Source organism: Hypanus sabinus, chromosome 9, assembly GCF_030144855.1.
Source record: "Hypanus sabinus isolate sHypSab1 chromosome 9, sHypSab1.hap1, whole genome shotgun sequence".
In the NCBI taxonomy this organism is placed as follows: domain Eukaryota; kingdom Metazoa; phylum Chordata; class Chondrichthyes; order Myliobatiformes; family Dasyatidae; genus Hypanus; species Hypanus sabinus.
The window spans coordinates 160,370,548-160,380,487 of NC_082714.1; the positions used below are offsets into that span (position 1 = coordinate 160,370,548).

The 9,940-nt window shown below is 45.1% G+C and overlaps 1 long non-coding RNA gene across 2 annotated transcripts in view; it reads left to right on the forward strand.

The window, feature by feature from the left end:
- The window catches only part of LOC132399977 (uncharacterized), a 25,632-nt gene extending 16,589 nt beyond the window's left edge, over window positions 1-9,043 (forward strand). For both annotated transcript variants that reach the window (XR_009514156.1, XR_009514155.1), the window contains one exon: window positions 7,580-9,043. This is a non-coding gene — a long non-coding RNA (uncharacterized LOC132399977). The remainder of the gene's footprint in view (window positions 1-7,579) is intronic.
- Window positions 9,044-9,940: the final 897 nt, after the last annotated feature.

Below are 9,940 nucleotides of genomic sequence, written 5' to 3' on the forward strand. Positions count from 1 at the left end.
GAAGGATGCATATTTGATTGCTATATTTAAGAGAAGTTCATACAAATACATGGATGAGAGGTGTATGGAGGGCTATTTTGCTGGTGTGGATCGATGAGACCAGGCAGACTACCAGCTTGGCATGGACTAGATGGGCTGAAGGGTCTGTTTCCATGTTGTAGTGCTCTATGACTCTATAAATGTGCAAAGAGAAGCAGAAACAAGGAATAGAGTGAATGGAGCATGGAAGAACAGAGACATCTAGGGATTGTTTGTTCGTTATGTGCTGTGCCGTATGACATGACCATGATTATTCTTGGCAGCTTTTTCTACAGAAGTAGTTTGCCATTGCCTTCTTCTGGGCAGTGTCTTATGTCCCAGTGACTAGGAATACCGATCCACAATTCCTCAGAAGTGGTGTCACAGATAGATGGGGTCATAAAGAGAGAATTTTGAACATTGGCCTTCCTAAATCTGAGTATTCAGTGCAGGAGCTGGAACGTTATGTTGAAGTTGTATAAGACACTGCTGACCAGAACTGAACACAATACTCTAAGTGTGGTCTAACCAGTGTTTTCTCAGGCTGCAATAAAAGTCAACACTCAGATGCTGTAGAGATTCTCATCTCACATCCCCAAGTATCTGCAGCCATTTCTGTTTTGTATGGGAAAGGCTATTAGTTTTTGGCACATTGATCTTCCTAAATCAGAGCATTGAGTATGGGAATTGGGAATCGGGATGCTATGTTGAAGTTGTACAAGGGCATTGGTGAGACCATATTTAGAATACTGTGTGCAGTTCCAGTCATGTATCTACAGGAAAGAGAACATAAAGTTTGAAAGGCTGCAGAGAAATCTTAGAAGGATGTTTCCAGGACTTGAGGACTGGAATTCTGGGGAAAGTTTGAATAGGTTAGGACTTTATTTTCTGAAGCATAGGGGAATGTAGACTTAGGAACAGAATTAGGCCATTTGGCCCATCAAGTCTGCTCTACCATTCAATTGTAGTTGATCTATTGTCCCTCTCAATCCCAGTTTCCTGCCTGTAAGCTTTGATGCCCTTACTAATCAGGAGTTAATCAACATCTACTTTAAATATGCCAATGACCTGCCTTTCACATCCATCTGTGATAATGAATTCCACAGATTCACCACCCTCTGGCTCATCCTCCTCACGAGGGAAGATTTGATAGAGGTATACAAAATTATGAGGATTATAGATAAGGTTTGATTCTCCGCCGCAGTGGAGAAAGGTTGGAAAAGTTGAAGAACAGAGACCCTGTGTATATGATGACCCTTGTCCAGTTCATTCCTTCATTGGCACCGTGAACTACACCTCCAAAATACCTCAATGGCTGCTGGTACATGGGGGCTTTGTGTGGATGTGAAGAGTTCTGTGGAGGTGAGCTCTGTGGTGTGGTTGTTGCTAAGACTACGGTGTCAACTACTACAAGTGCCAGAGATGGTATAGGGGAGACCAGAGGCACAGTGATCTGTTGGATTCCGTGCTGGGTTGGTGGTTCAGTCACTGGGGCTGCTGTCCAGTGTTCCCTCCCTGAAAGATGTGCTGGATTGGTTAGCGTTAGGTGAAGAATTGCTGTAGGACATGGCTCCAGGAGAGTGTCCCATACACCATCAATCTTCAGGCCATGACACCTAGGGACTCGTGCTGATCTTATTTTGTGACCATACGTGCTATCGTAACTAAATGTGCTGGGTGGTCCGCATGTACTGTATTTTGTACCTTGGCCTTTGAGCCGCATCCAACGTTAAGAACCCCCATCACCCAGGGCATGCCCTCTTCTCACTGTTACCATCAGGCAGGAGGTACAGGAGCCTGAAGGCACACACTCAACGATTCAGGGACATCTTCTTCCCCTCTGCCATTCATTTCCTAAATAGACGTTGGACCCATGGACATGGCCTCACTATTTTTTAATCACTATCTTTGCACTACTTATTTAATTTAACTATTGGATATATTTTTACCTACTGTCATTCACACTTGTTTCTCTATTATTATGTATTGCAGTGTACTGCTGCTACAAAGACAACAGATTTCATGACGTATGCCAGTGATATTAATCCAGATTCTGATTTGTTTAGTTATATACATGCAGATAATTGAATGACAACTGAACCTGAACTTCAACAAGCAGATGTTTGCTGGGTCTTGTGCTTTTTGCAGTTGTTTCCCAGATTACAACAGTGACAATACTTCAGAAATATTCCTGGCTGTAAACTTTGACACTCCAAAGCTTTTTCATCCCTTTTGAAGCCCAATTCATGGAGTGATGGAATCAAATTTGTTATTTTCCAAGTCTATACACGCTAAATAATGATTAAGAAATTTAAGGCACCTTAGGGTTCTGATAGGTCACGTCCTTCACTGGAACATTTATCAAACTAAACTCTGTGGCCAGGTGATAATAAGGAGATAATAGACCTGCTTGACCATCTGTTTAGTTATGAATCCTCGAGCTTAAGATCTTTAGTGGTTCCCTAAGGTTATTGTAGCGGGGGAGACAGTGGGAGTAAGTTCCCACTACCTATTAAATGCTCCCAATGGTGAGCACCTCAAATCCACACCTTGTGGCTATACCTACTCACGGGGAAGGTTTAGGGATTAAACCCCAAGGAAAAAATCTGGAAATGGATTCCCTAAGACGGTCCTAAACTGAGTTCAACACCAACTGGCAACTCCTGTAATGCTGCTGGTGCCAAACTGTATCGGTCTGTGCCGTTCCTTTGGGTCCATCAGCTGTGCAGAGAGGGAGATCCTGTCGTATGGGCAGCAGCTTGCTGTCCACACTGTACTGCCCTGGCTCGCATATTCAATATCCGTGGTTTTGGGGCCCTCATCTGTGAACAGATATGCCGACATTGGAGAGGGTTCAATAGAAAATGATTCTGGGGATTGAAAGGTTTGTCATGTGATGGCTCTGGGCTTCTACTCACTGCAATTCAGAAAATTGAGGGGTGACCTCATTGAAACCTATCGAATGTTAAAAGGTCTCGACAGAGTGGAAGGCAGAGGATGTTTCCACTGGTGGGGGGCTCTAAGAGTAGCATCCTTTTAGAAGGGAGATGAGGAGGAATTTATTTAGCCAGAGAGTGGTGGATCTGTGGAATTTGTTGCCACAGGCTCCCAAGTCATTGGGTATACTTTAGGCAGGGGTGATAGATTCTTGATTAGTCAGGGCATGAAGGGTTACAGGGAGAAGGCAGGAGATTAGGGCTGAGCGAGAAAATTGGATCAGCAATGATGAAATGACAGAACAGATTTGATGGGCCAAATGGCCTAATTCTGCTCCTATATCTATGTATCCTGACTAACAGAAGGCCTCAGTATAGTCTTGACATGACTGGGAGAACACTGCTCCAGAAATCTACCACTATCCAGGATAAAGAAGCTTGAATCACTGGCACACAATCAACCACCCAAATTATGCAATTCTCCCATGACTATATTGACAACGTGTACTGCACTGACATGCTTGGAGCACTCTGAACAAACTTCAAGCTCTACCACCAAGTGTTAGGCTCCCCGGTAAGCCCTACGGTATCCTGAGCAGATATGTTGATTATTACTGCCCTTACACCACGGGCATTTAGGGAGTCAATGAAAACCTTCCCTCTCTCTCTGTCCATCCTGTTACACCCAGATACAGAAAGGTTCTTCGTTGTTACTTCTGTAACAATTCTTTCTTGACCAGTCAGGGTTGATAGCCCTGAGCTGAACACCCAAACCAGGAGGATTGGTGGATCACTCTCTGTCTGACCTCTACCCTTTGACCTGTTTGGCACAGGTGCCCCTACCAAGAGCCAAAACACAAGGCCCTGACTCCAGCCAGCATAGCTCTCCGGGTCACCGAGGCACATGGGCCTCCAAACCCTACTACAAGGTTTGGTCTTGGAGGAGAAATGCTGATTGAATGACTATTTTCCCTTTTATTCCCCTCTCATTCCTCACAGTGTTGTGGCTGGTGTCCATATTGGGAGCTAGTTTTTGTTCTGAAAGGTCCAAATCTCAAGATTCTCTGCTGTGAAAGAGAAGAGCAAGTGACCCAGACGTTTCAGAACCACTTTGTGAGCAGAGGCCACAGACTATTTCAGTATTCACTGCTTCTGGCAACAATTATTTTCCAAGGGTATATTCCAACAAACATACCTCACTTCCTTTATAAAAGGCATGTTATGCAACTTGCCTGAGGAAGTGCTGGGTATTTTCAGGGAACTGATTACCAGAGCAGGATTTCAAAAATGCAAGTTAATTTTGGATTACGCAAGTGTGAGGGAGATAGAAAGAATGCACCCGAGTGAAAAATAGTGGGGTAGGAGGGAGGGGGAGGGAGAGAGAGAGAGTGTGTGTGAGAGAGAGAAAGGGAGAGTGTATGTTTGTGTATGTGAGAGAAAGTGTGTGTGTGAGAGAGAGAGCAAGAGGGAGTGCATGAGAGAGAGAGAGAAAGAAAGAGAGTGTATGAGTGTGTGTATGAGAAAGGGAGAGTATGTGTGTGTGTGAGAGAAAGAGTGTATGTGTGTGTGAGAGAGAATGTGCATGTGTGTGTGTGAAAGAGACAATAAATTTGTGTAAAAAGAGAGAGAGTCTATGTGCATCTGATTCACAGATCAAGTGCATATGAGAGAATGTGTGTAGGTGAGGTGAGAGAAAATGTTTGTGTGAGTGAGAGAGGGAGTGAGAGGGAAAGAGCATCTGTGTGAGAGAGAGAGGGGGGAAAGAGCACATGTGTGTGTGTGAGAGAGAGAGGGAAAGAGCATCTGTGTGAGAGGGGGAAAAAGCACGTGTGTGTGTGTGAGAGAGAGAGGGAAAGAGCATCTGTGTGAGAGAGGGGGAAAGAGCACGTGTGTGTGTGTGTGTGTGTGTGTGTGTGTGAGAGAGAGAGAGAGGGAAAGAGCATCTGTGTGAGAGAGAGAGAGAGGGGACAAATAAAACAGGAAGAGAGAGAGAAAGGGATACAGTGAAAATTGGAGAGAGAGAAGGCAAGGATGAACAGAAGAGAGCAAGTGGGAGTAGGTTTTTGTATGGGTGTGGATAAAGCGCCTACAGATGGTGGAATCTGCAGGAAACGTACAAACAGCTGGAGGAACTCAGTGGTTCAGGCAGAATCTGTGGTGGGAAACAGATAGCTGATATTTCAGGTTAGAACCGCTCATCCCAACTCAGAGATAGAGAGGGGTTACCAGTAGAAAGAGGCAAGCACGAGCACGAAGGCGATGGCTGGATCCAGGTGAGGAGAACTGATGAGGAATATATTTTTGGGAATTGTGGCAGAGCTGTGAGCTGATGGGTGAAGGGTTACAATTTTACCATGGACGATCCCAAGCACAGCTGGGCACGGAGGAGGGTTGGGCATGGGACTAGCAACCCTGTCCCACAAAAACGCAGAGCCATAGAAACACCAACGGAAGCCCCCTAGACCCCATCCCTGGTCGAGGAAGGATTTATAGGCCCAGAACAGAGGCCTCTGGTGAACTGGTGTCAGCGGCCCATGCCCCAGGAGGGATAATGGATTTAAAAATATCATTAAAAAAACTGCAAATGATAGAATCTGATAGGAGAGGAAGGTGGAGCATGGAGCCAAAAAAAAAGGATGTGGGGAGGGCAGATGAGAAAAGTAGGAGGAGGAGCGTGTGGGTGATAGGGAGAATGGGTGGAGGAGGGGAAAGAAATAGGGTGATTGGGAGCTGGGGCAGGTGTAGAGGGAACTGGATGGATCAGGAAGAGAAGGATAGGGGCAGAGGGGGAGTAGGTTACCTGGCTGAAAAATTAAATGTTCATACCATCAGGCTGTAATATGAATCATTTTCCTGTACCTCCTTTGAATCCTCTCCAATGTCAGCATATTTTTTCTTAGATAAGGAGCCCCAAATTGCTCACAGTACTCCAAGGGAGGCATCACCAATGGCTTACAAATCCTTAACATTACATCTTTGTTTTTATATTTTAATCCTCTTGAAATGAATGCTAACATCACATTTGCTTGCCTCACCACCAACTCACTTACAAATTAATCTTTCAGGAATTCTGCAGAAGTCCCTTTGAACCTCTGATTTTTGAATTTTCTCTCCATATAGAAAATAGCCTATGGTTTTATTTCTTCTAACCTTGGCAAGCTTCTATAGATGTGAGGTGGAGAGTGTGAAAAACGGCTGCATAACAGCCTGGTGTGGGAACATCAGCAGAAAATCCCACAAAAGGTAGTGGATTCGGCCCCGTACATCACGGGTAAAACCCTCCCAACCATTGAGCACATCTATTTGAAATCTACATAGAAAAGCAGCATCTGTCATCAAGATCCTCACCACCCAGACGAAGCTTTTTTCTCCCTGCTGTCATCAGGTAGAAGGTCCAGGAGCCTGCGGACTCACACCACCAGGTTCAAGAACAGTTGCTGCCCCTCAACCATCAACAAGAGGTCCCAATCAGTCCCAATACAGACCCCTGTGGAACACCACTAGTCACTGGCAGCCAACCAGAAGAGGCTCCCTTTATTCCCACTCTTTGCCCCCTGCACCTCCTAGAGATGCTGGGCAGAGGATAGGGAGGAATAAGTGAACCAGGGGTTATAGAGAGAGAGCACCCTGTGGAAAGTAGAAAGGAAGTGAGGAGGGGAAGTAACGGGTAGAAATGTCAAAGAATAAAGTGCCTCTGGAGATCATAAGACATAGGAGCAGAATTAGGCCATTCAGCCCTTCCGCTCCACCTTTCCATAATAGCTGATCTAGTTTTCCTGTCTACCCCATTCTCTTAACTTGTCCCCATAACCTCTGATGACCTTACTCATCAAAAACGTTATGTTCTACAGATGCTGAAAATCCAAAGCAATACATATTAAATACTGGAGGAGCTCAACAGGTCAGGCGGCATCTACAGAAGAGAATAGCAGTCGACATTTTGGGCTGAGACCCTTCATTAGGGGGCAGAAGCCAGATTAATGGGGTTGGGGTTGGTGGAGGAGTGCCAAGTGGCAGGTGAGAGGTGAGACCAGGTGAGGGGGAAGTTGGGTGGGTGGGGGGAGGGCAGGTGAGATGAGAAGATGGTAAGCGATAGCTGAAGAGGTAATGAGCTGAAGAAGAGGTCATCTAACAGAAGACAGACCAAACATCAGACTGGGGATGAAATGTGATCTAGGTGAATTTGACTGTGAATGATTGCTGGTGCCAGATGGGGTGGTATGAGTATCACAGAAACTGCTGATTTCCTGCAATTTTGTCCAGACTTTACAGAGAACCGTGTAAAAAAAAAGTGTCCAGTGAGCAGCAGTTCTGTGGGTGAAAATGCTTTGTTAATGAGAGAAGCCAGAGGAGAGTGGCCAGACTGGTTCAAGCTGACAGGAAGGTGACAGTAACTGAAACAACCACATGTTACAGCAGGGGTGTGTAGAAAAGATTTTCTGAAAACACAGCATGTTGAACCTTGAACTGGATGGGCTCTAGCAGTAGAAGGTCACAAACATACACCCAGTGGCCTCTTAATTAGGCACAAGAGATACCCAATAAAGTAGCCATTGAGTGTATGATATGTACTGTACTTTGATATTAAATTTACTTTGACCTTGTCTTTCCACTTCCCTCCATAGGTGATGGTTGACCTGCTGAGCTCCTCCAACATTCTGTATCTCACTCTAGCATTTGTGGTCTCCTCTTCAACATTTGGAAGGTGCCTGATTAAGGAGAACGGACCCTTACAGTGCAGAATTCCAAGTCACTTGTATTAAAGGAAGAGCTTGATTAATGATGGATCCCAGGACAACATCAACCATAGCTCAGTTTATCAACTGTGAGTTCAATTCATGCCTGTTATACCCTTCACACCAGTACTGGGTGGCTACCCACGTGTAGGGTAGTAAACCAAGTGCCATGGTGATTGCTATTGACTCAAAGTATATTAATTATTCAAAGATTCAAAGTACATTTATTATCAAAGAATGTATAAATTATACAACCCTGGAATTTATTTGCTCACAACTTGCCACAAAGCAAGAAACTGAAAAAAAAAACCCAATTGAAGAAAAAAGTAAAAATAAAAGAACAGTCGATGCACAAGAGAAAGGAAAGAAAAACACAAATCATGCAAACAATCGAAGTGAACAGCATTCCAAACCAAATTGAGTCCTCAGATCTGGCCCTGGAGCAACCGGGACTAGGCCCAAAGCCTCACTTGTAAGTTCATCACATTAGCGGGAATGGAGCACAGCAGCCGGGGCAGTTTTCATAGCCTCAGTGCCATGGAGAGAGGGGTGACCATCACAGAGAGCGAGTGAAATTGGCTCTTGTCTGAGACCCTGACACCCTTTCTTTTCACTTTGTCTTGGCCGGTATTTATCTTGAACAAACAATGGAACAGTGAAAGGTGCCAGCATCATAGAGAGGGGAGAAAACTTTGCAGTGAGCAAGTGAAATCGGCTCTTGCCTCCAATCTGGGCCAGATTTTAAATGATCTAAATAGCATATTATACCTCGCACTAGGACCCGGCTACTGTGAAGGCCTCAGGGCCTAGACCATGCTGCCCTTTGACTTGCTCTGGGCCCAGATTTCACCATCCAGTCCAAAGCCATTCCTCAGCTCTTCATATCAGCTTGACACCCTGGCCAGTTGTAACGGCACCGAATCTCCTCTGCCTCACCTCCTCCTCTTAGCACCCAGAGCGATTCAGCCTCCAACCCAGACCAATTGTACAGGCATCAGAACTCCTCTCCGAATGGCTCTCTCCATCTGCATCAATTCTGCAACACACCATTCTAACTGATTCCCCGAACTCACTTCGCCTTCGCTTTCCCCCTCACTGTTTGTGGTGAGAACCTAACACAATTTACCTCAGAAAAGGTGCTTTTAATGATATTTTTAGTCGAAGTTCTTGCCATTTTAACTACCAGAGAGATGTTGCATGTGATTGGTCGTATCATCTTAACCAGAAGTGCTATATGTCTATGAAGGCTCCTAGTCATCCAGGCCATTAGCAATAGTAAATTAAGGCAACTGGACTTCTTGTGTTGTCTGGAAGACGTTTCGGCACTCACCCAAGAGAGTTCTTCAGTTCTAATCGACGGTGGATAGTTTTCCAGTTTATAAACTCTGTGAGTTGTTTAAAGGTACAGCAATCACTTAAGAGTTGTAGAGGTGATGAAAGGATCATTAGTCTTATCTTTGCATGAATGGAGGTGAGAACTGTTGTGGAGACGCCGGGGTAGAGTTGTTAGGACTGCATTGGAAGTAGCTGATAGGTGATGTCATACCCCACCCCCTCTGTTCAGGGATGGGTTTTCCAGTTTGACAAAGGTGGCTTCTTTAACCCCTCTTTCAAGCCACCTGTCCTCCCTGTGCACATTGTTACCTCCAACACTACAGCTAAAGACAAGGAGCGCAAGTATTTGAGAGAAGCCTTTGTGGCCACCCTGGCTGGGTCTTCATCTAGCAGGGACGTCAGTCCCACAGAGGGAAGGAGCAAAGCAAGTGGAAAAATATAGTCATCCCATACGTAGCTGGAATTTCAGAGAAACTCAGAAGAATTTTAAACAAACACCAAATCCCATGTTTGTCAAGTCTACAAACACACTCCAACAGAAACTCGTCCAGTCCAAGAATGCTACATCCAAACGTAAACAGAGCATATTGTATATGCTGTCGAATGCAGTGAGAACTGCACAGATCTTTATATCGGGGAGACAAAACAACTGCTTCACATATGGAGGGCTGACTCCTCAGCTGTATATCTACACCTAAAGGACAAAGGACTCTCTGTGGAAGGTGACAATGTGCGTATTTTGGAGAGGGAGGACAGATGTTTTGAAAGAGGGGTTAAAGAAGCCACCTTTGTCAAACTGGAAAACTCATCCCTGAACAGAGGGGGTGGGGTATGACATCACCTATCAGCTACTTCCAATGCAGTCCTAACAACTCTACCCCAGCGTCTCCACAACAGTTCTCACCTCCATTCATG